Here is a 12137-nt window from a genome sequence, read left to right on the forward strand (position 1 = left end):
TTTAGCATTGTTTCAACGACTGACCTGCTTGCGCTGAAGCTGCTGAATAGTCGATCAAGGAGGAAAGAGGGTAGGAGAATTGTACAGGACAGGCATTGAAGGAGAGGAAAGGCTACATATTTCACCATGCAACAATACTACTAGAACAGGTCCATGTGGTCTTAGATATAGCTTTTTAATATGCACCTCAAAGCACAGAGCGGGATCGAAACGAACAGCAGGAATGGTGATTAAAGAGAGGAATCTCTGGCCCCCGGAGCTAGAATATCATTCATTCCACTATGTTGAAATATCACAGGACTATAGCCAGCGTCTCTGCAGCCAGCCTTGCTAAACCTAAACCACCAGCCGCAGAGTGCAGGGGAAGAAACACACGCTCCATCTCCACCACAGCTGAAAGTGCTTGACTGGAGCAAGCCCGTAGATTAGGCCCGGGGCCCAGCCAAAGCCACACGCATCCCAATGACCTACATATACACTGCGGTGGTTTTTAGCCCCTGCCTGGCCCTGTGAGCCTTGTTACCGCTAGCAGCTAGCACTGTCCGGGCCCAGAGGAGCGCAGGCTCATGTTACTCTTAATTACCCTTGCCTGGTCATTGGCATTGACCCGTAGCTGTTTAACTGCACAGAGCTCCATCCGCACTATGATGAGGGACTGAGTGGCAGCCCTCAGGTGACTACTGTACCCAGTGGTTTACACAGACACACCCGCTTTCCATCACAGGTCACCTCTCACCCTAGGAAGCCAGGGATTGGCCCTTTGACTAATCACCCTGTCAGACACCTGCCGTGGGAAACCAGTCATCACGTCAGACTTGTAGCAACAGCCGAGGTGGGGCAGTTTGGCTGGAGTAATAAGGTGAGTGAGCTGCTAGAAGGGTTTTTGGATTTTAAAATGGCGACTGAACATCCCTGAGGAGGGATTGCGAAGGTCACCTGGATGAGTCAGAGCACGTGCTAGGGAACACACACAGCTGCCAGTCACTAGCTCTAGGCCTGTTTCAGTGGAGGAAATTACAGGCCTCCGACAGAGGCTGTAGTTAGGCCGATATTTTGAGAAGTATGGGGGAACAGTGTCAGTGGAAGCGGCCATGTAATTTTGTCCTCTGCGGTTTGTCATTTCAAGAACAAGTGACGCAACAATTCAGATGTGGATGTTCTTGTTACTTAACATTACTGGTGTCCAAATTCATTTCCCTATGAACAACTCTTTCCTCAAGATAGAAGTTAAAAAGCTGATAAGTATTTTCATTATCTTCTGATGTAATGAATGCTATCTAGGAGAACATGGTCCTTCAACAACTAGCTTACCAAGCACGTAAAATAATTAGTGTCATGTTTTACATTAGAATCTCCAGAGCAGATAAGAACAAGCAGTAATCATTTTATTCAGAGAGAACTCTGGGTCTTGGAAAAAACTTGACCATATGTTTTTTTTTTAAGTAACCCCTCCCCTTTCCCTGCACTGAAAAACAATAAAGCTTCTTAAATGGTTCTTCGTCAGCTCTTAAGGTTCCTTGGAGATCTCTTACCTGATAAGGAAAACTCCACTCAAAAACAATATTTTGGTTATTTTTGTCATTACTTCACTGTCGATACAGTCCCAAAATGTTTTGCATGTCAGCAGTCAAGTTTTAAAGATATTGCACTTTCAAGAAGCAAAGTGTCAACGGCCACATCATCATGATGATTCAAAACGCAGCGTTGTAAAAGAAGCTGTGTTGGTGTTAATAACCAGAATTGAACCAAAAGCTAGCCTATCATTATCATATTTCTCAGCATGCACTATTGCAGGCTGATTTTTAGAATTTTTTGGTTTTAATATATATGTTTTTGCGTGTATATTGATGGACTAATTAGTCTTGTAAAATGTTCTAAACTATTCCAATCTGTTACCTGGACTTATTGCACCCGCTATTGAAATGGTTGTTCCAGTTTAGATATTTAAGACGGTCTCATATGTTATTTTTCCCAACCCTGGCAGTCATTTCGAATGCAGGTTGCGGGTGAATAAAAATGAATAATGTTGGATATCCACACTTTGGCTGAATAGGAATTACGCATCATTTTGCGAGCCAGCATAATGTGACTTCCAAGCCTGATGTTGCCTGTAAACTATGAGTTTCAGGTCCCTGTGCTAGGCTAAAACCAGGCCCCCAAAAGAAGGCCTTATGAAAAAATGTATTGTATCGTCTTAAATAATAACATTTTAATGACACCCTTATTCACTTAGGATCTCACTTGGTGAAAGCCACAGAACTGAAAATGAATGAATGCAACAAACATGTCTCTGTTACTAGCAAACACAGTATTACGTGGCACTGTTAACTCTAAAATTCACTCAAAATGCACCCTGGGATACATGCAAATAAGGCTTAAAACCCTTCAGCAGGACTATTCAATTCCAGTCCTGGAGAGCTGAAACATTTCTCGTTTCGGATTTTGTATGGTTCTTCAAAGAACCATCACATTTATGGCTCTTCAGATACCCTAAAATGGTTCCCTATGGCATCGCTCTCAATAATCTTTTTTGGTTCCACCTTGATTTCTAAGAGTGTAATGCACACATGGGCTTTCCCAGTTTCAGCTTTTGTGCGGCTCATACTGTAGCGGTGACACTATATTTTGACAATGAGCACGGTAACCGACACAGGGGCCATCGACCCCAGGCCTGAGCATGCAGTGACCAGTCCAACAACAGGAAATGGTCGTAGCCTTTGGCCAAGAAAACAGTCCCCCAACTTCCTGCCCTGTGAAGCTTGAGACTAGAAGACGATGCTCACCGTCCAGCAGTGCGTTGCCCAGGAGCCCGAAGTTCAGGAAAATGACCCCTTTGCCCTCCCTTTCACCCGTTGCTATGACAACAGGGGTATAAGAAGTGCTTTGCCAATTGTGTTCTATTGCCATAGCTGGTGGCAGTTACAGTGTTTGCACCCCTGTCCTTAAACCCCCCTCTCTCCTCTACCTCAAGACCCTCACACACTTAAATGGTGTCTGAAAATGTTGGAGTTGAGGTGCGCCATGGGGGGGGTATCACCCCACATGGGATGCAAATCTTAAGGAGGATAAATCTACACATTAGCAACAGGGCCAAGACACACTACACTGACACACTGTAAAAAAATAACTCCCCAAACAGATGTGGTCATTAGTCTACAAAGGGAAGAGTTGAATAAGTGGACCTGGTGGAGTTGTACTAATTGTCTGTAATCTAGTCCCTGAGGTCTTCTTGGTAGGGGCAGCTGTGCAGAGCCATATGATTACTGACCACCCATAAAGTGTGGATCAGGAAGAGAATCTAAGGAAAGCCTCTCTGACATGAGCATTCACAGCAACAGTGGGGGAAAAAAGTATTTGATCCCCTGCTGATTTTGTACGTTTGCCCACTGACGAAAAAATGATCAGTCTATAATTTTAATGGTAGGTTTATTTGAACAGTGAGAGACAGAATAACAACAAAAAAATCCGGAAAAACGCATGTATAAAATGTTAAAATAGCTGTGCAGCGACGTTCCCCATCCAACCTGACAGAGCTTGAGAGGATCTGCAGAGAAGAATGGGAGAAACTCTCCAAATACAGGTGTGTCAAACTAGTAGCGTCATAGGGAGGGCGGTGTGGGGTAGAGGTTAGGGGGAAGAGATGAACAGCCTCCAACCCACACAGACTGTCACATCCTCTAGCGTGAGACTGGAGAGAGCAGGGGAGAGGGAAGAGAGGAAGAGGGGGAGGAGGGGAAGGAATTGGGGAGAGCGATCGAGAAGGAGTGAACAGATTTGAGACTAAGCGAAAAACAAAGAGATGGAAAGATAGCGACAGACAGATTAGTTTATCAAGATGGCTTAACTGTGTCTCCAAACTATTTTTCACATCATCACTTTCCTTTGTCTCAGTTCCGTATGCTTAGAACGAACATTAAGATGTGTACTTTATAGGGTCTCTTTGGGGAAAAGAGAGGGCTGTGGTAGAACATTCTGTGTGTCTAATTTGGCAGATGACATCACCCTCTGATGTCATACGAGGATGAATAAGAACCCAATGCTTTGATTACTACTCTCACTATGCAGGGATCCTGGCTCCAGCTCACCAGATATGGGAACATTGGGATGAAGAAACAGAGAGAGAGAGAAAGGGAGGCCGATAGAGATAGAAACTCGTGACAGATGTTGGAGTCTGGGAGATCAAGACGGTCTGCAGTCGTGGCTACTAATCGCTGAGACAGCAATAACCCATCAGACAATAGGAGAGCCCCTAAAGGAGAAGTCATGTATTATTGTATTAGACCCAGATGCAGACAACATCGAATAAACAACAGTTTAATAATCCAACAGGGGCAGGCAATAGACAGGTCAAGGGCAGGCAGAGGTTAGTAAACCAGAAGCGGGGCAAAGGTACAGGACGGCAGGCAGGCTCAGGGTCAAGGTAGGCAGAGGTCAATAATCCAGAGGTGGGGCAAAGTTACAGGATGGCAGGCAAGCTCAGGAAATGGGAGACAAAGGGCTGTGAGACATGGGTTTAACTCTGGACACATAAAATATTTGGTGTATATGAAGGGTACGGGGCAACAAAAGACGAACAGCAGAGGGGCTAATAATTTTAGAGATGGGAACCAGGCCAATGAACCGTGGGGAGAGTTTGCGGGATTCCACCTGGAGTGGTAGATCCCGGGTGGATAGCCATACCTTCTGCCCGAGATGATACCGGGGAGCCGGGGTCTGATGACGATCTGCTTGTCGTCGATACCTGGACGGGAATCTTGAGGAGAACCGACCAGGCACTCCTCCAGGTACGACGACAGCGGCGGCCAAACATCTGGGCAGAACGTACGCTGACCTCTTCTTCCTGCTAGGGGAAGAGCGGGGGCTGATAACCCAGGGAACACTCAAAGGCGACAGGCCCTTGGCAGAGTAGGGAAGGGTGTTGTGGGTGTATTCCACTCACACAAGCTGCTGGCTCCAGGTGGTGGGGTTGGTGGAGACCAGGCAGCGCAGAGTAGTCTCAAGGTCCTGGTTGGCTCGCTCCGACTGGCCATTGGACTGGGGGTGGACCCAGAGGACAGGCTGGCCGACGACCCAATGAGGGTGCAGAACGCCTTCCAGAACCGGGACCGGAGGTTCTGGTAATCCGCGGGGATGGCGGAGAGGTCCGGGGCACCTTCCGAGCCCCCAGGAAGACATCCCGGGGCGGGCTGCGCTGACTTCAGACAATGGGCGAGGCAGAACAGACTCTAGCCCATGATGGCACCCGTAGACCAGTTGATGAGAGGATTGTGTCGCTGGAGCCAGGAGAATCACAAAACCACATGAATCTGAAGAGACTTGATGAGCAGAAATTGAATAGTCTCGTTGTGATTCCCTGACACCCGTAGGTTGATGGGAGTGGTATTATGAGTGACCCGGCCTATACAGCGCCCATCCAGCGCTCTAACATCCATAAGAATGGAAAAGGACTGAGTGGGAATATTCAGCTCGGAAGCCAGGGTAGCGTCCAAAAAGCTCTCATCGGTCCAGAGTCAATGAGGACCCGGAGAGATTTAGACTGGTTTCCCCACAGCAGAATGGCCTGAAAAGGGGTGCGAGCAAGGGAAGCAGAAAAGTTCCCCATATGGCCCACCGGAGTACTCGCTCCTACCGTTGAGCCTGGTCTTTTAAAGGGTAAGAGGACACGTAATGACCCAAAGTCCCGCAATACAGACAACTCTTCGTGTTGATCCTGTGTTGCCGTTCCGCTGGCGACAGCCCAGCTCTGCCTAGTTGCATAGGCACGGGAAGCGGTGACAAGGCCGTCTTCGGCGACTCTTGGGTGAGGTCGGGAAGCCTCGGGTTCTCTCGGCAACGGGACCGTCAGGGACTTCCGGGATGACTTGAAGACAAGGTGGGATCTCTGGACGAGCGAGCAAAATTTAATTTCCTCTCCCTCCGTCGTTCCTGTAATCGCCCATCGATTCGGATGGTCAAATCGATATTAGGGAATCAAGATCCGTAGGCAACTCCAGAGCAGCAAGCTCGTCCTTGACCTCCTCCGAGACGCCGTGCAGGAACATATCGAACAGTGCTTCCTGGTTCCAAGCACTCTCCGCTGCCAACATGTGGAAATCCACAGCATAGTCTGCGACACTGCGGGAGTCCTGCCGAAGCTGGATTAGATTCCGGGCAGCTTCTCTCCCAGAGAACAGGCATCAAAAACCTTCTTCACCTCTACCACAAACCCCTTCAGGCTAACGCATATGGCTGGCTGTTGTTCCCATACAACAGTAGCTCAGGTGAGAGCCCTCCCGGACATCAGCATGATGAGGTAGGCTATCTTGGAGCGATTCGAGGGGAAGGAGGAGGGCTGGAGTTCGAAGATGAGGGCACACTGAGCTAGAACCACCCGACAGGTGCTCGACTCTCCATTGAAGCATTCCGGGGGAGGTAAATGGGGCTCCCGAGAAGGTGGAGTGACCGATGAGAGGGCGCTGCTCACAGCTGAGTTACTGAGGGGCTGTGGGGTTACCACCAGGGTAGGCTGCCTCCCAGACAACGCGAGGAATTGCTCCAGCAAACACCCGATCATGGCGTTCAGCCAACATTTGGACCCCCTCCATAAGGCCACGAAGCAATTCCTCGCCTACCTGATGGTGGTTCCTTGGGAGGAGATGGCATTGTGCAGCTACCCCGGGGGTCTGCTGGGTCAGTCATGGCCAGTTCGTACTATCAGGTTTGAAGGTAAGACCCAGATGCAGATAACGTCGAATAAAGAACAGTTTAATAATCCAACAGGGGCAGGCCATAGACAGGTCAAGGGCAGACAGGGGTCAGTAAACCAGAGGTGGGGCAAAGGTACAGGACGGCAGGCAGGCTCAGAGTCAGGGCAGGCAGAAGTCAATAATCCAGAGGTGGGGCAAAGGTACAGGATGGCAGGCAGGCTCAGGGTCAGGGGCAGGCAGAGTGGTCAGGCAGGCAGGTTCAGAGTCAGGACAGGCAAAGGACAAAACCAGGAGGGCAAGAAAGAGAGACTGGGGAAAAGCAAGAGCTGAGACAAAAACGCTGGTTGACTTGACAAACAAGACGAACTGGCACAGACAGACAGAAAACACAGGTATAAATACACAGGGGATAATGGGGAAGATGGGCGACACCTGGAGGGGCGTAGAGACAAGCACAAGGACAGATGAAACAGACCAGGGTGTGACACTACCACAGAGGACAACATGTGACTACCTACATCATGATAGAGAAAGGGTTAAAAGACCCAGAGGAGGTCAGGGAAAGGGACATGTATTTTCATGATGTGGTGAATACACACAAATTGAATACAGCAGGCTCCCCTAACGGGAGGCGGGCCCTCGATTTAAGCCCCCGGGTGGCAGACATTCCCTAACTGTTTGTCACCCTCTTTCCTGGTATTGGCATATACTATGTGTGTGTGTGTTTCTCTCTGGGAGGGGGCTGGAAAAAAGGTTTTGTCCACGCTGCAGACGGCTATATCGGTCCGCTAATACAGGACATTTAAAGGCCCAGTGCACTACTTTTGTGTTAAAATACATTACATTTTTTTTTACATTTTCACTTCATTCATTACGATATTTCAGGGGGTGCAGCACCCCTACTTCCCGCAGCTATGTATCTGTGTGTGTATGTTTCTGTCTCTGTGTGTGTGTGTGTGTGTGTGTGTGTGTGTGTGTGTGTGTGTGTGTGTGTGTGTGTGTGTGTGTGTGTGTGTGTGTGTGTGTGTGTGTGTGTGTGTGTGTGTGTGTGTGTGTGTGTGTGTGTGTGTCTGGATCAAGTCAAGTGGCATTTGCTGCATAAGCACGGTTCCTGTTCTCACTGTGGAAATAGTAGGGTACGAGTTGGTTAGGATGTGTCTGTGTGTCTGAATGACTGTTTACAATACTGTTTATCAATCAATTGTATTTATAGAGCCCTTCTTACATCAGCTGATGTCACAAAGTGCTGTACAGAAACCCAGCCTAAAACCCCAAACAGCAAGCAATGCAGGTGTAGAAGCACGGTGGCTAGGAAAAACTCTCTAGTAAGGCCGGAACCTAGGAAGAAACCTAGAGAGGAACCAGGCTATGAGGGGTGGCCAGTCCTCTACTGGCTGTGCCGGGTGGAGATTATAACAGAACATGGCCAAGATTTTCAAATGTTCATAGATGACCAGCAGGGTCAAATAATAATAATCACAGTGGTTGTAGAGGGTGGAACAGGTCAGCACCTCAGGAGTAAATGTCAGTTGGCTTTTCATAGCCGATCATTCAGAGTATCTCTACCGCTCTTGCTGTCTCCAGAGAGTTGAAAACAGCAGGTCTGGGACAAGGTAGCAAATCCAGTGAACAGGTCAGGGTTCCATAGCCACAGGCAGAACAGTTGACACTGGAGCAGCAGCACGACCAGGTGGACTGGGGACAGCAAGAAGTCATCAGGCCAGGTAGTCCTGAGGCATGGTCCTAGGGCTCAGGTCCTCAGAGAGAAAGAAAGAAAGAAAGAAAGAAAGAAAGAAAGAAAGAAAGAAAGAAAGAAAGAAAGAAAGAAAGAAAGAAAGAAAGAAAGAAAGAAAGAGAAAAAGAGAGATAAAGAGAGAGAGAGAAAGAGAGAAAGAGAGAGAATTAGAGAGAGCATACTTAAATTCACACAGGACACTGGATAAGACAGGAGAAATACTCCAGATATAACAGACTGACCCTAGCCCCCCGACACATAAACTATTGCAGCATAAATACTGGAGGCTGAGAGAGGAGGGGTCGGGAGACACTGTGGCCCTGTTCAATGACACCCCCGGACAGGGCCAAACAGGCAGGATATAAACCCACCCACTTTGCCAAAGCACAGCCCCCACACCACTAGAGGGATATTTTCAACCAGCAACTTTACTATCCTGAGACATGGCCGAGTATAGCCCACAAAGATCTCCGCCATGGCACGAACCTGTGGGGGCGCCAACCCGGACAGGAAGATCACATTAGTGACTCAACCCACTCAAGTGACGCACCCCTCCTAGGGACGGCATGGAAGAGCACCAGTAAGCCAGTGACTCAGCCCCTGTAATAGGGTTTGAGGCAGAGAATCCCAGTGGAGAGAAGGGAACCGGCCAGGCAGAGACAGCAAGGGCGGTTCGTTGCTCCAGAGCCTTTCCGTTCACCTTCACACTCTTGGGCCAGACTACACTCAATCATAGGACCTACTGAAGAGATGAGTCTTCAATAAAGACTTAAAGGTCGAGACCGAGTCTGCGTCTCTCACATGGATAGGCAGACCATTCCATAGAAATGGAGCTCTATTGGAGAAAGCCCTGCCTCCAGCTGTTTGCTTAGAAACTCTAGGGACAGTAAGGAAGCCTGTGTCTTGTGACCGTAGCATATGATGATGTGTCTGGGAAGTTATTTATGTAAATATCTCTGTAGCCTACTAGGATGTGTTGGTTAGACTGGAATGTGTGTACTTCATGATTGCCTGGGAGATAGCGAGAGAGAGCGAGAGCGAGAGAGAGAGAGAGAGAGATGAGTTTGTTACACTGCCTTATTGTCTCCCTGTTCATAATACCTTTGTCAGCACACCTTTAAAAGCCTCTCATCTTTTTTCCCTGAGGTGGGTCCTCTCTCTACCTCCACAACCATGGTGAAAGACCCACTCCGAGCCTCTGGCCTGGGGAGACTCGTCTGGTTTCACTTAGCCCTTACAGCTCAAACCACAAAATGATTCAGCCAAATATAAGTGTCAGATGAAGCTCCATCCCTCCAGGTGTATGGGAAATAAAAGCCAGCTCTTAGATGACTTCAGTTACCTAACATGGTCATATGCATACAGAGAGCTAGTCACGTTCAAACCAGCAGCACTACCTTCGAACAGTAAACATGGATTATTCATAAAGACTGACAGAAAAATGATCGCAGAGTTGCGCAATGTATGTAGCCGCATTTGAACTCATGACCGTGCCAGTGTCAACTTTGTCGCCTTGCCTACAATGAATCATCCATTATGTCTGCACCATTATCTATTACTCATCTGTTCCCTGAGGCAGGATCACCATGGAAATGTCTCTGATGGCAATGAGAGAGTACAGTTGCTTCTCACCCGTCCCCCCCCAGGTAAACTCCCTGGTATCTCTGATTTCATTGGCTCAGATGAAATAGCTCAATAGCTCGATGTGGTCTGTAATCATCGCTGGCAAACTACAAAGTGTCTACCCCACTCATGTCTCTCTCCAGAGTATTTCCCTGTTTGCGTCTGAGTGGTGTGACTGACATGTGTCTGGGAGAAGGCGTCAAGAGAGGAGAAGGAGAAGCATTATGGGTAGAGCTTTTCATAGCCAGCGTTTCATAGGCCTAATTTAACCTCATCATGTCGTTACAAGCAAAGTACTAACACGTTTTCCACATTACCGGTATAAGCATAAGAATGAAATACTGACTGTAGTAAAAATGTGCATGTCTTCAACTTTTTTCTCAGTCTCTACGCACAACGTTGTATGCCTAGTGGTTAATTACATATTTGAGTCTCCACCAAAACATTCCTAAACACTGATGATTGTATCTCGTAATAACACAATAGGGTCATTCTGACAAAAGTCCAAGTTGTTCAGTTTCACCACAACTGAAATGACCTTAAAACAGCTTAACTTCCCTCAGGTTTGACACCAAACTGAAGAGTCCTACCCCGGAGGTGAATAGCTGCTCGATTAAGAACGCCTCTCTCCCATTCCTCTAATGTCATAAATATAGTTAATTGCCTGTAAAGTTTACCACACACATCAACTTGGCTACCATGAGGAATACGACACAGATTTCACCTGGCTTTAACTCGCAGTAGATACAAGACCCTGATTGGTCTGTTGTCCTGGCAAGGGAGGTTTAGAGACGTACAGCCATCAAGGGCCATTTGGTCTTCATCTCAAGGTAACAATAGGTTATAAACGTATCCCTGATGTAACAGGTAGTCTGGCGGCATTTACAGTCTGCATTACACTCTGCATTAAAAGAAAGACCAATATTTGTTATGGTTATGAAGAGGTTGGGAGAACATACACAGTACGTACCTCTTCATACAGATGTAGCCACATATTTAACATGGATACTGTTAAATAGACTAAATACCCATACACAACACTTCCCCATCATTGACTCAGTTGGTAGAGCATGGCACTTGCAACAGCAGGATTGAGGGTACGATTCCCAGTGTCCATACGTAAAATGTATGTCGCTTTGGATAAAAGCTTCTGCTAAATGTTATATATTGTTATTATTATATTAACACTACATAACATATCTTGTATCTTGTCAATCTTGTTTTATGCTTGAGAGGTTCTCATGGCCTGAGAGGTTCTCATGGCCTCGACTTACAAACATGTATAAACCCATCAACACTTTGCCCAACATATGTCTTTTACAACACTTTCCCTCCTCCACACATTCCCTCTATCATCATACTGCTCTCGGTTTTTCTCTCACACTTTCACAAATCAAAATCATCAGCGAAATAGAGCCACATACCAGGAAGTGTTTGGAGGAAAAGAGGGGTCAAAGGACATGGTGTAGTCTAGCCACCTCACCATCTCCTAAACCATCCACCAAAACCTTTTTCCATTTCATAGCCATTTTATCATTCTCAAGGTCGCTTTTTATAAGCGTCTTCCACTCCAACCCAGTGAACCCATCCCCCTCTTCGTTTTGCCTTTTTAAGTGTGACTGGTCATCACCAACGGTCCAAAATGCCACCAGACTTCCCATTTATAGGCATGGGGACCAACGAAAGAATGAGAGAAAGAAAGAGAAAATAGAGGGGAAGTGGAGAAAAAAAGAGAAGTGGAGGTCGCTTGGTGTCGTGGGAACTGGGAGCGGAGTCTGGATCGCAAACACTTCGGCCCTCCAGAGGATTCGCAACTGCTTTCAATTTTACTCGGGGTCACTCGGATTTCAGTCCCCTTTTCTACCAAGATATCAACTTCCCTTTAGGACCTTCCCTCCACGCTCTAGAGAGCCAAAGTCATGACATCATACTTAGTGGAGAAGTATTCTTCCTGGCTTTCACCTCAATACTTTCTTTCTCTCGCTTTTCCTCACATTCCCTTTCTCTTTCCTCCCTTTTTGTCTCTTACTCTTTTCTATTATCACACCATAACCTCTCCAACTCTTGCTCACTCTAATTCGTTCCTTTGATAA

Source organism: Salmo salar, chromosome 20 (assembly GCF_965601325.2).
Source record: "Salmo salar chromosome 20, fSalSal1, whole genome shotgun sequence".
In the NCBI taxonomy this organism is placed as follows: domain Eukaryota; kingdom Metazoa; phylum Chordata; class Actinopteri; order Salmoniformes; family Salmonidae; genus Salmo; species Salmo salar.